Source organism: Eschscholzia californica, unplaced genomic scaffold (genome assembly GCF_041429995.1).
Source record: "Eschscholzia californica isolate CP2 unplaced genomic scaffold, dmEscCali1.0.p SCAF_3, whole genome shotgun sequence".
NCBI classification, from domain to species: Eukaryota; Viridiplantae; Streptophyta; class Magnoliopsida; order Ranunculales; family Papaveraceae; genus Eschscholzia; species Eschscholzia californica.
Window position 1 is genome coordinate 9,453,700 of NW_028238420.1, and position 17,504 is coordinate 9,471,203.

A 17,504-nucleotide genomic window follows, 5' to 3' on the forward strand; every position below is an offset into this window, starting at 1 on the left:
TCTTTTGGGTCCACCTCTTTATTGGTTTAGTTAAGGTCAGGCCCGCGCGTATTCAAATATTCGACACGTGCATCCCAAGCCAATCAGTTGACTTCTTTGACTGGTCAAAGCTGAGGTTTGACAGACCTAAAGTGTGAAATCTATATAATAAGTGAAGATGCTATCTTTTTTTTGAATATAACTTCATCTTCAATGGCTATGATTGAACCTTCTAAACTTATCTCCAAGGGTTGAGAATTATATCACTCAAACTTATCTTCAAGTCTTCTTCAATGACTAAGACTACACCTCTCAAACTTATCTCAAAGGATTGAAATTATGTTTCCTAAGCTTATCTTCAAACCTTCTTCGAGGGCTAAGATTGCATCTTCTGAACTTATCTTCAAAGGTTAAGATTACGCATTTGATAGAACTGTCTGCGCCCAGGGCACAGGTTTTACCCTCGTTCCTTACATAAGACATGTGGAATATTTATGTCTTAAGAAATTTCCCCAAACTGTCTATTATAGTTTTTATGAGATTCAAATATTAAAAACTCTCATGGTGAGTTATCTAATGTGTATTCTCTAATATGCATCCATGTAATTGACTTGAGGACCTTTTATTCATATGGCCCATGCAATTAAGTGATGGGCCTAAAAGGTTACCCTAAATAGGTCTCCACCCGCAAGTATACGGGTGTCAAGTAGTAAACCCGGTAAGACCGAGGTCGATCCGCGGAGACTAAGTAAACCTATTCTAGATCTTATAACTAATATGGTTTCCTTCGAAAAGTGGTTTTTATAATGAGGAAATTGATAAAATAACAAACTTAACTAAACAAAGTAAAGATAATTTGATGGAGAAACTTATGAGGAGAAAACCTAGGGTTTCGGAATCCACCTTAGCATGCTTGTAAATTAACCTACTCAACCACAACTCAATCTTTTTATAACTCAAGGAATGGTAACTTTTCTACCAAACTTCGGAAAATCATATATTTTCAGAACAAACCTATCTAAACTTTTAATTTCAAATCAATCGTTCAAACAATACTCAAACTATTAGCTATCAAATCTTAAACATGAGACATTAAAGACACTTAGTCTAAATATGAAACATCAAAAATATAAGTATAACTAATGAAAGAGATATCACGAAACTAGTGAGAAGAAATTAATTTTACAATGTCAAAGCAAATCAAAGAAGTTTATGGTGAGATGGTGGTCATTTACTTAAGCAAAACTACGGCTTCATCCTAACCCTAGATTAAAAATTTAGCTACTCATGTTCGAAACAAAATTGAGATTAAAAGTTAAATAGAAACAAACACACATGATTTGGATTCACTACAAAAACACGGTCTATTGCCGACGGGGTTTGCCGACGGTTTTAACCATAACCGTCGGGGATAATAATACTGCCGACGGTGTTCCTACAAACCGTCGTCATAGGTGCACTACTGCCGACGGGTTTATGAGAAACCCGTCGGCACATAACACCACGATGGCCTCCCTTTTAATTGGTTTACCGACGCCTTTGCCGACGACCAGGAAAACCGTCGGTGGTAGGACTTGGACGACGGTTTTATGTTGTACCGCCGGTAAATAATTGGCGCGACTTTCACTTCTGGTGGGAAAATATTTTGGGAATTCATTTGCCGACGGAGATTAATTTTCGCACCGTCGGCGGCGGACATTTGGCCGACGGATTTCTCAAAGAGCGTCGGCCCTGACCCTCTTATGCCCTAGACCCGATAACTCAGAACCTCCTCTCTACTCACCCATCTCCTTCCCTCTTTCTCTCCTCTGATCGAAAACTCAAGGTATGATGTTTCCTCACGCTCTCTCGTTTCTATTTTGTCTTCTAGGTTAGATTAATGGATTCTTCTTTCCTCAAGCATCTCTCGTTTCTATTTTCTCCGTTTCCAATCTATTTTGGTAAAAGAGAAACATCTTTTTGTTGTTGTGAAAGGTAAAATAGAAACTTTGTTTACAAATCTTTTGTACTTAGTCTCCTTAAGTTCTTCACTTGATTATGCCCACATAATCTTTAATGGTGAAAGAGGCAATTAGTAAGAAGGTTCGGAACTTATGAATATGATGCGATCACAGGGTGCTGGTTCTTCATCACAAGGTGCTGGTTCTTCATCACAGGGTGCTGGTTCTTCGTCACATGGAGTTGGTTCTTCATCACAGGTATATCTAACTTATTTTTCTCAAATAAGTATTGAAATGTCGTCGACTTAACATATTTTGATGATTTATTTGTATTTGAGTTTTAACAGGGGCAGTAGGTTGTTAGCAGGGAATACATCGTCGACCTTCACAAGCGCCTTCATGGATTGTATGCTATTACTTAATCTTCACATTTTCTTAACTATGTTTTCAAGGATAGTTGGATCCCGTAGTCTCTAACATTGTATGAAAATTAGTAGTTACTTTCGTATAGGTTACATGTTTTGGCTGAGGTAAACTTGCTATGCAAGTTAGGACTACTACAGATAGAGTTTAGGTTGTTTAGGTTTCCTGAGCACAGTTGCTGAAGTTAATCCCATTAGTGCTAATTTTATTTATGTTATTCATGCCTTCTAGTTGTTAACCTAGCTATAGTTCTAGTATCATATTAGTCTTCATGCTGCTTATTAAGTCTTTAGGTGGAATCGTGGAATGTTGAACCATGAGAGAATTGAGAAGTTTTGAGTCTCATTTATGGGTCCTGATTGTTGAGAGAATATAGGAAGAAAATATATCTTAAGTGGACCGAATTGATAGGTGGTTCTGAATGTGGAAGTAAGTTCTAAACTTAACTATTGTGACTATTTTATACTGCATTTGGAGAGAATGGTTTTGAACAGGCCATACCACAATGTCTTGCTTATTAATTAAACTATATCCATTTCGGCTACGGAACCGTTATAATCTTACTGTTCCTCCTGAAAGATTGATTCAAATTCATGATTACGTCTGAGAGTACTAATTGCTATAGTTGTTTTTTTTATTTTGATATAATTGTTATAGTTGTTGTTTGGTGAACTTTGAATCAAATTCAATGTTAAGCCATTCGACCCTAAGATATGTTTTGTTTCTTTTTCATTGTAGGGATTGAAATCGATGACGAAAAGTATGAATTTTGAAGAAAGGAGTTTTGTTATATATATGAATGCTTTGTGAATGATTTTGATGTTGGACGGTTGAAGAAAGGAGTTTTATTATATATATATGAATGCTTTGTGAATGATTTTGATGTTGGACGGTTGAAGAAAGGAGTTTTATTATATATATATGAATGCTTTTGGTTATTTTGTTATGAATTTCTTTCGAATGTATGTTTATCAGGTAATTTTTCATTATGTTGCTGCAGTTTATGGATCACATACTGCAGCAATGGGTGACAAAAATCGATTTTTAAAAACAATTAAGAAAGTTATTGCCGACGGTATATATTCTGTCGACAAAATTTGGTAGCGACGGCTAAAAGGCGTCGGCAGAATAAAGGCAACTATAAAGGGCGCGAAAAAAATTTGGCGCCAAAATCCATTGCCGACAGTGGTTTTAAAAAGAAACACCGTCGGCAATAAAAATTAGTTACGAATCACTACGGAACCTGCCGACGGCAGGGAGAAGTTAGGATACCGTCGGTAATATAGGGACCGACATCCTTTGAACCGTCGGCAGAGCCGTCGGCAGTAATATTGCCTACCGCTTTAAAGCCGACACTCTTGTGCCGTCGGCAAAGTATACTGCCGACGGTATTTCCCATGTTATCGACAGTTTTTCTCCGTCGGCAATAGCCTTCATTTTTGTAGTGATTGATGAAAATATCTCTGAAAATAATTTTCTCTCTGTCAGCCAAACACTCCCGTGGAGAAAATAATTTTCCAATAAAAAAATATTTTCCAATAGTAGGTGCAAAGTAAACAGAGTCTTCTTCTTCCTCAGAAATTTCAGAAAAAATGAAGACCTCCTTCTCTGTTTCTATAAGCTCTTGAAGAAGATGATTCTATGGCGATCCAAGTCTCTGATTTCTCTTTCAATCTCTCTACAATCACCCTCTTTCAACTCTGTTTTATCTCTCTCACTAAAATAATAATAGAAGAAGATTCAAAAGATAAAACGGGTGATGATAAACTCAATAATGCTCTCTATTTTATTTGATTTCTCTGTTTATCTCTCTCTAATCACTCTCTCTGTTCTTTAATTTCTCTTTCTCTCACAAAAAGGAAATACAAAGAAAAGATGGCGATAGATGATGAAGAAGTAATGATCTCTGCTCTATTTAGCCGTGAGGACCTCCTCAATATGATGATGGATCCCCTTAGCCTCTGTTATTCTCCTCTATCTATAGCCCAATCCATCTCCCTGATTTCTCAACAATCCCCTCTGTATTCCAGCAACCCTCTGAAGATCTCCAGCTATCTCCTTTTCATTTACAAAAAATCTTCAAAAGAGAATCTCTTTTAATCATCTGTTTCTCTCTTTAGGTTTCTATTTCAAAAACCTTCCCTGAATGAAGAGTTTTCTTTCTATCTCTAGATGAAATCTTCCCACAATATTTCCATCGATCTTTCTTTCTTATCTCTTTAATCTAACAAATCTCCTTTCCTTCTTTTCCCGCTCTGTTTCAAAGAGAGATATTTTCTCATTCTACTGGTTTTAAGGAAAGAGATTTAATGAAATGAGAGAGAGAATAGACAATACCTAATCAAGCGTGGAGTATTGCCAATTCATGGCTGACACGTGTCGAAGAATCGTTGGCTGTCAATGGTGAGTAGATATGAGAGAGAAGTAATGAATGGATCTTCCTATGATTTTGGGAAATCCCCCATTATCGATTCCCCATTTGGCTAAGTGACTTGCTGTCTAACGGCTTGCAAGAAAGAAGAAACTGATACGGTGTTTCGCTGATAGCTGAGAAGAGATGGAGCTCACGATCGAGATGAAACCACGTGCACTGAAAGATTGTAGGCCGTTGATCTGTATACGTGAGCGAGAAGAACCCCAGAATACACCCACTTGGCCCGAACGTATCCCGCAATTTATCAAAGCCATCAGATCTGCTTCCCATCTGTACGCCACGTGTATCGAGAAGCCTGGTGCTGACCTTGGTCAACTGACTTTGACCCAAACTTTGACCTGCTCTAGTTTTATCCTCCGAACTCCGATTCGACTTCCGTTTTCTCCTACGGATTCGTCATGAACCCCTCTTCTCATCCGAGCACCAACAATGGTTTAGATATCCAGGACCATCAAATGACTATGATGCCCCTAGCATGTCTTTCTCCCAATTTTAGCTACTTTTCGAGCTCAATTCCGTAGAAGATACCTGGACAAAAGAAACACACAATTCCTCAGAGTAACTGCTCGAATTGGACTAACTAGCCCTAGTTAAGAGATTCAGATGGGACATTTTCATGTCTCATCACTAAGCTATCGGTCAATATTACATCTCAGCTTCTAACGTCATTAGTGTGTACTTAATGACCTAAGCTAGAGTTTGAGTTAAATGAAAAAAGTCCAAGTTTACTGTTTACTTGATAGAGTTTCATTCGTCCAATTTGGCATCTGACGAATTTGTCTAAAAATTGTGTGTTATTTTGGACTACTATTTAACTCTAAACCAAAATTTAGATGAGTAAATAAATAAGAGTTTATTCCTGATAACAAACGCTAATAACTTAAATACATACTACATGAACACAATTTCATTTCAAAGTCAGTCTCTAATGTGCTTTAAATACCTATATGTTGTTTCATATCATAAGATAAAAACATAGTAATATAATAATAATATGGCAACAACTGGTAGCCCAGTCAGTAAGTGCATTTGCTCCGCAACACAGAGGTACGAGGTTCGGTCCCATGGAAGAGCAAATCCAGAAATATTGAACTTAGATATAAATAAAGTAATATCTTTGGGGTTTAGGCCATTAACTTGTGGGGCTTTAATCCATTAGTTTCGTTGGGCTTTAGGCCAGTAGTAATTGGGGAGTTATCGTGCTTATCACATTGTATCGATGTATCAATTGTAGGGTTTTGTATGTATCTAATACAACTAATTGACTAGTGTTCTAAGCGGAATCTTAAACATATATATGTTTAACACTAGATTACCAGGATCTATGCATGAACATATCAATGAACTAGAATAGAAAGATGATTACCTTTAGTCGCTTTCCCACGAACTAAATCCCGACCAGTATTCGGAAGATAAGAGCTCCAATTGCAGCTCCTCTACTTGAGACACTGAGTATATGACTTGAACTCCCTCCTTCGAGTCAGCTAGGACCTTCTTGAAGGTTGAGATGAAGAACACCTTCTTCTTGACTAGATAATTGACAGAAACTTCTTTTCTTTCTCTCAGACAACTCTGTCTCTCTTTCTCTGAGAATAACTTACTTGTTTGTGTGTCCTTTTGATTTTCACACACACTCTCTCTTTAGGTTGTCTAATTAGGTCCATATACAGAATTTCATAGAATAGGTGTTTGACCCAAACTAGGATTCATAAAGACTCAATTAGAAGTATTTCCCAAAATACCCTTTTTGGGTTCCCATGAAGTGGCCGGCCAACATAGCCCTTTTATGGGCTTCCTTGGCCGGCCCACTTAGGGCCTAACCGGCCATGAGATGGCCGGCCCCTTTCTATGATCGGCCATCACATGACTGGCCCACCTAAAGCCTTTCCGGGCCTCCCTTTCGGGCACAGATGCGTTTATCTCTATTCGAACTGACCTGATAGCGTACGTAGTGATAGATATATTAATTTAGAGGGCCAAATAGTCAATTAAACAAAAGTGGAGACCAAATGAACAGGTTGGTCCATAAATGTTCAACAAAAAAAAAGTGTGAGAGGAAGGTTTCCAAATTTCAAAAGAGGAGGCAGTTTCCAAATTCATGTAGGCGGTTTGAAATTGATGATGGCGGTTTGAAGGTTTCCAATTTGGTTCAATTAAAGCAATCCCACCGGCTTATATTATTATATAAATAGGGGTATTGTGAGCCTACAATAACACCAACACAAGCAACAACAACTCTTCTTTAGAGAGCTAGAGAGAGAGAGCAAGAGTGAGAGAAATTTTTCATAGTTTTTTGAGCGGTGATAAATTTCTCGGTCGTCGAAGATTTAGTATAGAAGGTTAATTCTATACGGTACCATCTTGGGACGAACTTGCGAGTTGTGTTAGTCGTCTTCATCTATCCTTCAATAAAGATTTCTTGTTCGCCCGAGGACGTAGGCTTTAAAGCCGAACCTCGTTAAATTCTGTTCGCATATTTAGTTTTGGCATAGCTTCTCGATTAATTTTCGTAGTCGGATCAATTTCTAGGTAGGTTCGATAGCTTCTGTGTCCTTTAGTTACAACAATTGGTACCAGAGCCTTGTTGAAATTGAACGAAGAGAAGATGGGATCGAGAAGTGGTACGGTCAAATCAGGGAAATATGAGATAGAGAAGTTCAATGGGAAAAACGATTTTTCTTATTGGCGGATGCAGATGAAGAATCTGCTAATCTCGCAGAAATTACACAAGACGTTAACGGGAAAGAAACCAGGAGATATGTCAGATGAGGATTGGGAAGAGTTAGATCTCGAAGCACGGGTTACCATTATGTTATATCTTGAGAGGGACGTGGCGTTCCTAGTAGACGAAGAAACAACGGCGGCGGGTGTGTGGTTAAAGCTAGAAAGCAGTTTCATGACGAAAACTTTAACAAATCGGGTCTACTTAAAATCCAAATTATTCACATGTAGAATGGAAGAGGGTTCTTCTATTCAGGAATATGTGAATAGGTTTGACAGGATTATCTCATATTTGAAGGATATCGATGTTAAGGTTGAGGATGAGGACCAAGCCCTCATATTGTTACTTTCATTGCCTAAATCCTATGAGAACCTTGTTCAAACTTTGATGCTTGTTGGTGACAGTCTAAGCATGGAAGAGACGAGAAATTCGCTATTAGCGGATGACCTTCGTAAGGTTGCTACTAGCAGTATGTCGTCGGGTGGAGTAGACAAGGATCAAGCACAAGGGTTGTTTGTAACGAGGGGGAGGAGTAATGAAAGGGGAAAGGGAAAGGGCGGGAAATCTAGATCCAAATCTAGAGGCTCTTTCAAGAAAACGTGCTTTAGTTGTGGTGAGTCTGGCCACTTTAAAGCGACTTGTCCAAAGAGAAAGTTGAAGCAAAAGAACGAAGACTACAAGGGGAAACAAGAGATGCAAGAAGCGGGATATGTGTCAGAAGACCCTGACGAATGTTTCTCGGTAACAGAGAAGATCTCCGATAAGTGGATGCTTGATTCAGGGGCGTCACACCATATGTGTCCAAATAGGGAGTGGTTTACTACCTATAGGAGTATAGATGGTGGTACAGTTATACTGGGTGATGATAGTATATGTAAAACTGTGGGACGCGGAACAATACGTATCAAGATGCACGATGGAGTGGTGAGAACATTGACGGACGTAAGACACATACCCGATTTGCGGAAAAATCTAATTTCCCTTGGTGTGTTGGAGCGGAACGGCTGTAAGATAATTATAGAGAATGGCTCCATAAAAGTCGTTAAGGGTTCTTTGGTGGTAATGAGAGGTACTCGTTACGGTAATTTATACAAACTTTTGGGGACAACAATTACTGGAGATGTAGCAGTAGGAATCAGTGGAAGGGATCCAACGGCTAGTACGAGGCTTTGGCATATGCGCCTTGGGCATATGTCAGAAAAGGGTCTATCTCTGATGTGCGGGAAAGGCTTGTTGAAGGACATGAAGAAGCCTTGCATGGAGTTTTGTGAGCATTGTGTGTTCGGGAAGGCACACAGGGTGACGTTCTCTACAAGCAAGCACAGGAGCAAAGAGGTGTTAGACTACGTACACACCGATGTCTGGGGACCGGCAAAGTTACCTTCCAAGGGTGGTTCCAGGTATTTTGTTACATTCGTTGATGATCATTCGAGATTTGTCTGGCTTTATTTTCTGAAGCATAAGAATGAGGTATTCAACACATTTCTGGTGTGGAAAGCAATGGTTGAGAACAAAACTGGTCGAAAGCTGAAGACGTTAAGGTCGGATAATGGGACCGAGTACACGGATGGGGCATTCAAGGAGTTTTGTAATCAGGAAGGCATTGTGAGGCACTGGACAGTAGTAAACACACCTCAGCAGAATGGAGTCGCAGAGAGATTGAACCGTACACTACTTGAGAAGGCTAGATGTATGCGCTCCAATTCGGGATTAGGCGTAGAATGGTGGGCAGAATCTGTTGCTACAGCTTGTTATATTGTGAACAGGTCTCCACATTCTTCTTTAGATGGCGGCATACCTTACGAGGTGTGGTCAGGTGAACATGCAGATTACGGGAGACTTAAGGTTTTCGGTTGTACGACCTATTACCATGTTAAAGGTAACAAACTTGACAATAGAGCAAAGAAGGCAATTTTCTTAGGATATGCTACAGGAGTCAAGGGTTATCGGCTATGGTGTACGGAAGACAAGAAGTTTGTAATCAGCAGAGATGTGGTGTTTGATGAATCATCTATTGTAGCTATGGCGAAAGCTACGGTGCCTAGTTGTGGTGATGTTGGGTCTACTAAAGCTCAAGTAGTGGAAGTAGAAGCCGAAGACCAACGGGTTTCTAGGAATCATGACCAGGTGGAGCATCAGGATAATACTCAGGATGAGGAAATTGATGAACCCGATCATGAGGAGGTTCAAGGGGAAGGTACACAAGTTTTACAACAACAACAGCAGGATGTTTCGGTACACACTAGGCCGAAACGGTTATATAAGCCGGTACAGAGGTTAGGGTCAGACAAACCTCTTAGGCATTACGGGCAGGCAAATCTGGTTGAATATGCACTCTCGGTGGAAGACGACGAGCCGGTCACCTTCAAACAAGCTATTACCGCGGAGGAAAGAGAGAGTTGGTTGGTTGCTATGCAAGAAGAGATGGAGTCTCTTCACAAGAACAAGACATGGGAGGTTGTCCCATTGCCCGAAGGTAAGTCTGTTATTGGTTGTAAATGGGTGTACAAGAAGAAAGAGGATTCTTCCGAGATCAAAGGTACAAGGTATAAGGCAAGACTAGTGGCCAAGGGTTATGCACAGAAAGAAGGGGTCGACTACAATGAGATTTTCTCACCGGTCGTGAAACATACTTCTATTCGGGTGCTATTGAGTATTGTTGCTCACAGGGATCTTGAGCTGGAACAACTCGATGTTAAAACCGCCTTCTTGCACGGAGATTTGGAAGAAGAAATTTATATGGCTCAACCTGAGGGATACAAGGTTGAGGGTAAAGAAAATCAAGTATGTCGTTTGAGGAAGTCTCTTTACGGATTGAAACAATCCCCTCGCCAATGGTACAAACGATTTGATTTTTTCATGCTAAAGCATGGTTTTCGCAGAAGTGACTATGATTGTTGTGTATACATCAAGAAGCTTCGCGAAGGTGACTTTATTTATCTCCTTTTGTATGTGGATGACATGCTTATTGCTTCTCGAAGCATGGTGGAGATAAATAAGTTGAAATCTCAACTCAGTCAAGAGTTTGAGATGAAAGACATGGGCGCTGCAAAGAAAATACTGGGAATGGAGATTAAGAGAGAGCGATCAAGTAAGAAACTGTACTTGAATCAGAAAAGTTACATCGAACGAGTAGTTTCTCGGTTCGGGATGCAGAATGCAAAGGCGGTGTCAACACCTTTGGCACCACACTTCAGGCTCTCGGGAAAACAATCTCCCACTACTACGGTGGAGAAGGATCATATGGATCGTGTACCGTATGCTAGTGCAGTTGGCAGTTTGATGTACGCTATGGTGTGTACTCGTCCGGATATTTCACAGGCGGTCAGTGTGGTTAGTAGGTTTATGGCAAACCCGGGAAAGACACATTGGGAAGCTGTGAAGTGGGTCTTGAGGTACTTGAAGGGTACTGTTGATACGGGTTTGTGCTTTGGTGGAGACACATGTCAGGTAAGCGGTTATGTTGACTCGGATTATGCTGGCGATCTAGATAGAAGACGATCTACTACTGGTTATGTATTTAGGGTACATGGTGCTCCAGTTAGTTGGCGATCGATGTTACAATCTACAGTTGCGTTATCTACTACGGAGGCCGAGTATATGGCTATGGCCGAGGGTGTGAAGGAAGCATTGTGGTTGTGGGGTCTTCTGGATGATCTAGGGGTTAAGCAAGAGTACGTAGATGTATGGTGTGATAGTCAAAGTATGATCCACTTGGCGAAGAATCAGGTCCATCATGCTCGTACTAAGCATATCGATGTCAGGTATCACTTTGTACGAGATGTCATAGAGGAAGGTGATGTTTCTCTCATGAAGGTACACACAGATGTGAATCCCGCAGACATGTTGACTAAAGTGGTGACGTGTAGCAAGTTTCAGCATTGTCTGGAATTGCTACAAATCGGCTCGTGTTAAGTTGCCCGAAAGGGCGTAATGGCGACAAGATAAACTTTATGTGAAGGATTGGTAGAACTACGGTAGGCTTGATCCTGTAAAAGGGTACGTAGGCAACCATTGTCATATGGTGCAGTCGGATGAAGTTACAAGTAAATATATCTTACAAGGAGTATCCTGGTGTTCGTCCAAAATTTGAAGAATATCAAATTGTGTACGAGGTGGAGAATTGTGAGAGGAAGGTTTCCAAATTTCAAAAGAGGAGGCAGTTTCCAAATTCATGTAGGCGGTTTGAAATTGATGATGGCGGTTTGAAGGTTTCCAATTTGGTTCAATTAAAGCAATCCCACCGGCTTATATTATTATATAAATAGGGGTATTGTGAGCCTACAATAACACCAACACAAGCAACAACAACTCTTCTTTAGAGAGCTAGAGAGAGAGAGCAAGAGTGAGAGAAATTTTTCATAGTTTTTTGAGCGGTGTTAAATTTCTCGGTCGTCGAAGATTTAGTATAGAAGGTTAATTCTATACGGTACCATCTTGGGACGAACTTGCGGGTTGTGTTAGTCGTCTTCATCTATCCTTCAATAAAGATTTCTTGTTCGCCCGAGGTCGTAGGCTTTAAAGCCGAACCTCGTTAAATTCTGTTCGCATATTTAGTTTTGGCATAGCTTCTCGATTAATTTTCGTAGTCGGATCAATTTCTAGGTAGGTTCGATAGCTTCCGTGTCCTTTAGTTACAACAAAAAGGTTGGTCCATTAATGGAGGGCAATGTGGGAATTAACCCATTTTGCTCCCCATGTTTTTTTTTTTTTGATGAAATCTCACATTTGTTATCTTGTTGGGCTTTAAATCTTATGCACATTTACATATATGTCTAATTGTTGCTTGTGCATAAGAAGGAACCCCTTCTCATTCCTACTTGCATCACTTCAGAAAGGTTCCTAATGTTTTCTTTTTGACTAGTACACTCTCTGATGTGATTCTTTTCCGAGTAATTCTATTGTTACAATAAATTTACGACAGTTATACGACAAATTCTTATTTATATAGTCATTCGGATATATTTTTTGGTGAGAAAAACAATAAATAAAAGTGGTTTAGAAAAACAACGCCCACAGTAAATGAACCTTGGTCGGTAACTATTGTACTAATGGTTTTTTTTCGTCCAGTTTCAAAATGCACAATATTCACAATGCGAAACGAACCATTTTAAGGTTTGTCGTATCGGAGAGATTCTTTTTATTAAATTACTTTCTTCTATTAACTATTCCGGTTTAAATCCTTTATATTGCTTCAAGTCTCAGGACCTTCAGCGTCTAGAAACAATTCATCTCATCTCCTTCTTTCTGTCTCCCTCCCTAAGTGAACAATGGTTCTTACCGATCTCAATCTCATGCCCGAGGAACAAAACTTACCATTGGAACAAGCACCAAGAATCTCTGGCGAGACGAGAATAGTCTCGAGCGACAAATATAAGAGAATTGATGAAGTGCCACACGGTTGGCACGTCGAAGGAAGACGAAGGACTTACTCCGATGTAGTCGATTGGGTAAATTTCATATTTATATACAGAGTTTGCATTCAATATTAATTTTCTATACATACAGTATTTGTATTGATCTTTCTTAATCTAAATATGCTTTTATTTTGATCTGTTTTCATATCATAGTTACGATTTATTTCCCCATGTATTATTAGTATTTGAGGCATTACAAATTGGGCTTTGAATGATTTCCTCATTTTCTTTAGAGGATGTTTAGGCAAGAGAAAGGAAATCAATCACATATTTCGTTTCCGCATACGCGATCTAGGGTTTCTATAAGTTTATCAGTATAAGAATGTAGTATTGTTTTATCGGAGGAAGATAATATAATACAATGTTAAGACGAAGATGTCTTCGTCCTCACACTTTCTCCCTAAAATTTGCCTTCCAGAAGGCGTCTTTAACACTTTTGGGAGGCACCTCTAAAACTTCCCTGTCTGGAATCTGATGTGACAATAGAATTGTCATTTAGATGCAAAAAAAAATTTACTATGTATTTACAAGGATCTCACAAATTTCTTTTCTCTGCAACGCTAAAACGCTGCATCTTATTTTCATGACTCTTAACAAAAAAAGAAAACATAGAAACAAACGTACATGAACGCTCTTAATTATAAGTCTAGGACAACAGACAAAGTAAATGGTCTTTCAACAAAAAAACACACAAAGTAAATGGTTCAGATCAAACATTATACACGGGCGCGAAGCCTTAGACAACCTGGTAATATAGCGTCTTCTTGTTGTATTTTCTAATCTTGTTTTATATATATGTGTGTGTGTCTGCAGTTCTTTTATTCGCCAGAACCAAACAGAAAGATGTTTCGGTCACTCAAACAGGTTAAGCTCCACATCTACAATATGCGGCAACAAAATTAAGGTCAGTACTATACTACACTTGCTCTCTTGAAAAATTGTTTAGTTTCTGCTTAGTCCTGTCTAATTATTTTTCTCGAAAAAGCTTATAGACAAATGAATTAAGCTAAAACCAAATAGAAAAAAAGATGTATCTTACATAGAAATAGCTGTATTTAAGCAAAACATCACGTAAAATGATAAACCTGACTAACTTCATAAATGAAAATAAAATACTCGATCGATTTTGAAGTTTATTGTGTTGAATAAAGACTCCGACAGGAAGAAAGGGAGGAATTGAGGAAAGAACATGGCAATCCCCATCTACTCAAATATTAGTAATCATCGATATTATAGTCTTCTTTATGACATTTTCCTACTAAATTTTTTTTTGTAACGCATCAAGCCTTAGCAATCCCCGATATTGCCCCCATTTGTGATGCACAGGCATAAGTCAACAGGTACAAAGTTTTGTTACTAGCAAAAGCTCCACGAGTCTATTTATGCAAAAGTCTCGACACTTACTAAGCCATACACATATAGTTCTGAGATAAGTAATTTAATTATAATTCGAAAAATTGTGAAAATAAAAAAGTCATTAAGATTTTGAGGATGTCAATTACTAGATATAGATTGGGTTTTCGTCTACTAAGTTGACTATATATTCTTCAATTTGCAGGAATGGAGAGGGACTGGAAATGAAGCAGCTAGGCAACCTCTCAGCATAATGATCAATTTGATTATTAGAATGTTTAGTAGTCTGATTCATTTGCTAGTCTTTGGATAAGTTCAATGAGAAAAACACACAAGATAATTTAACAAAAGTACTCTCATTGCTTTAGTTTTTTGGTGAATGGTTTGGTGGGAAATGATTGAAGTTTTGAAATAATTTCCTCTCATGTTGTTTATTTTTATGTTCGACAATTATTTGCTTTTGTGTGTGAGCAGATACATATAACTGTGAAGGTAAGTAGCTATTTTCCTCTGCCCCATGTTATTTATCAGGTGATATTTATGCGCCAACTGAGCAATGCTTTTTTGCAACTTCATTTGGTCGGTGATTTGGGAGAAAAAAAAATTCGGAGAAACTAAAAACATTTCCCCAAACACACCCTCTATTTTATGTCGTTGGCATATTAGTCGGCCGGCGAAACTCGCCAGAATCTCTCTTTTCTCTCTCTCTCTCTCTCCCTCTCTCTCTCTCTCTCTCTCTCTCTCCTCTCTTTCTTCTCTCTCTCTATTCTATTTCTATCTCCGTCGAAGGAGGAGGCACCCCTTTACCGGAACTCGTCTGGTTGTTAAAGAGAGGAGAAAACAAGGAAGATATGAAAAGAATAAATGTTGTCAGAGATAGTGGAGGTGTCACTGGAATTTTTGATGGAAGTCGCCAGAGTTGATGGTGGTAGTGGGAAAGGAAGAAGCTGAAATGTATAAGGGTTTGAGTGTTTTGGAAAAACAAAAGTTTTATTTTCTTTTTTGTTTCCACCCAAAATTTTAAACTCGAAAAAATTCTTTATTTTCCCGTATCACCGACCCTTCTGTTAAAGAAAGTGTTTATAACTTTATAGGCGTCCCTGGTTTTGCTATACACCCTCCCATCTCTTAGCACTTTCCGTGGACTTTGGAATGGGTAGCCAGAAGCCTACGGAGGGAAATTTGAGGACATTCAAGCTAATTTTTGTTCGGGATGTTCAAATCCTGCACGATTTTGACTTAATCCGAGTGCCCTCGGATTACTCTATCTGAGGTGTGCTAAGTAGGTTTATGAAAAAATTTCGGAGCACTCTATATACCCTGATTTTTTAATTTTAGTTAGCCCCTAGTATGCATGTCATGTCTATTTACAAAGTCCTCCTCACTCCTCCAAATTTAGCTTGAGAATCATGCATTATATTGATCTGTATTTTTTTTTTTGAGTAAAACCAGAATTACATTCATAAGTAGAAATCAATCCACAACATTACATGGTTATGTTGACAACCATTTACATTATGTTGTAAGTGTAATTAGTTATGTATGATAGAGAAATAACAATTGAACTATCGCGATTTTGGCTTTCTAGCTAATGATAGATTCATTCTATTCGACTACTAAATTTATTTATTTTTTTGTACTTTTAGTTTTCTTTTTTTTTGCTTCACTATATCTTTCCTTCTCCAATTCAATACAATTTTTAATTGAGAAGCAAAAAACAAGAAAAGATAGAGAGCAAGAAAAGAGACAGATCAACAAGGAAAATATCAAGCTAATTTACAGAAATTTCAATCGAACAGCTAGTTGATTCCGGGACAGACTTCAAGAAGGTAAAAGAGGAAAATGGAGAGAAAAATCCAGCAATGAGGTTGTGGGGCCAAATTAAATTATCTCCCCATGTAACATACTAGGCATGACCCATGCCTTCGACACGGACAATTTCATAACGCACGTTATACGTCACAAAATGGTAAAAGAAGAGAATAAGTACTTACGATTTAAGTCATTTGGACTATGTCAGTTATTGTAAGGAGTCTCACGTCTTGTAGAATTTGAGTTCTTTCTAAATTGCGTCAATTAGCTGAAAATATTACGATGAATTTTATTAGAATATCATCATATGCCCACACAGATTTAAATTGTTGTACAATATTAGTTACATTTGTTTCAATGTGGTTGAAGCTGAAAAACTAACATCTGAAGAAATTTATGGAAACCTTGGATAGGAAACAGGGAAAAATCAAGTTGAAGATAAAATTTGCAACAAAACTCAAACCTAATAACCAACCCTCCTAACCGAATAAGTTTTCAATCAAACTTAAGCCCTTAGCTGTCGAAGGATAATAACAAATTAAAACCGTTGTTTTGTTCACTCTTTCAGCTTGGTTTCAAATTTATAACCTACAAAACATAATTTTTAAAATAAAATATTTTCAGATTCCATAATGTGTTTTTAGCCTTCCATTCACATTCCAATTAGTTTTAAAGAAAAAAATCGCAGCAACGTTGAGTGACAATGTCAAAGACTTTAAATGTCCTTGCTCGTTCAGTTCTTGTTCTATTTGAACCCGACACAAAGTGCAAATGACAAATTATTGTCATACGAGAAACAAAGAATTAAACTTTTTACCAAAATAAGACTACCTTTGTATGAAAGAAAAGTTCAAGTTTCTTTATTTCCCTTCAATGTGTCATTAACTTGCCGAAATTGCTTCTCCCACTGTTTTTTCACCTCCATTTTCGAATGAAGTTGCACTTCAAGTTCTTTTACTTTTTTCGTTGGTTTTCTGTACAAATGATGCTTCAATCTCACTTTTGTTTCCAAATTTTGTATGTTATGTTAAGTGATAGTCTTCCCGTGGTATTCAACATTTGAAGCTCACTCGCATCGATTTGCTTCCTTTGCAGGACTGAACTAAACTCCGTGTAACGTCATTCCAAAGTTGAATGAACTTACTGACTTACCTGAGTGATTCTCTAACGAACTGATTTGCACAAACATCAAAGTCTTCGATTGACCCTGTAAAATGATTTGAAGTATGCAGGGTATTTTCAAGTTAGAAATTCGAACTTATTTTGTATAACTCTTGGTCCGTAAGCATTCCCCATCTAGTGAAAAACAGACAATCAAACATTAGATCATTATATTATAGTCGAGAAAGAACACAATTTAGAGATAGCTCCCTCACAATGCCTAAGTGATTCTCCGTCCTCAGACGCACCTTCAAATGTCTCAG

The 17,504-nt window shown here is 38.3% G+C and overlaps 1 long non-coding RNA gene across 1 annotated transcript; it reads left to right on the forward strand.

The window, feature by feature from the left end:
- The first annotated feature begins 2,066 nt into the window (after positions 1–2,066).
- Positions 2,067–3,280, forward strand: LOC147548238 (uncharacterized). The gene is made up of 3 exons (XR_015238702.1): positions 2,067–2,177; positions 2,267–2,325; positions 3,081–3,280. It is a non-coding gene; the product is annotated as an uncharacterized LOC147548238 (long non-coding RNA).
- Positions 3,281–17,504: the final 14,224 nt, after the last annotated feature.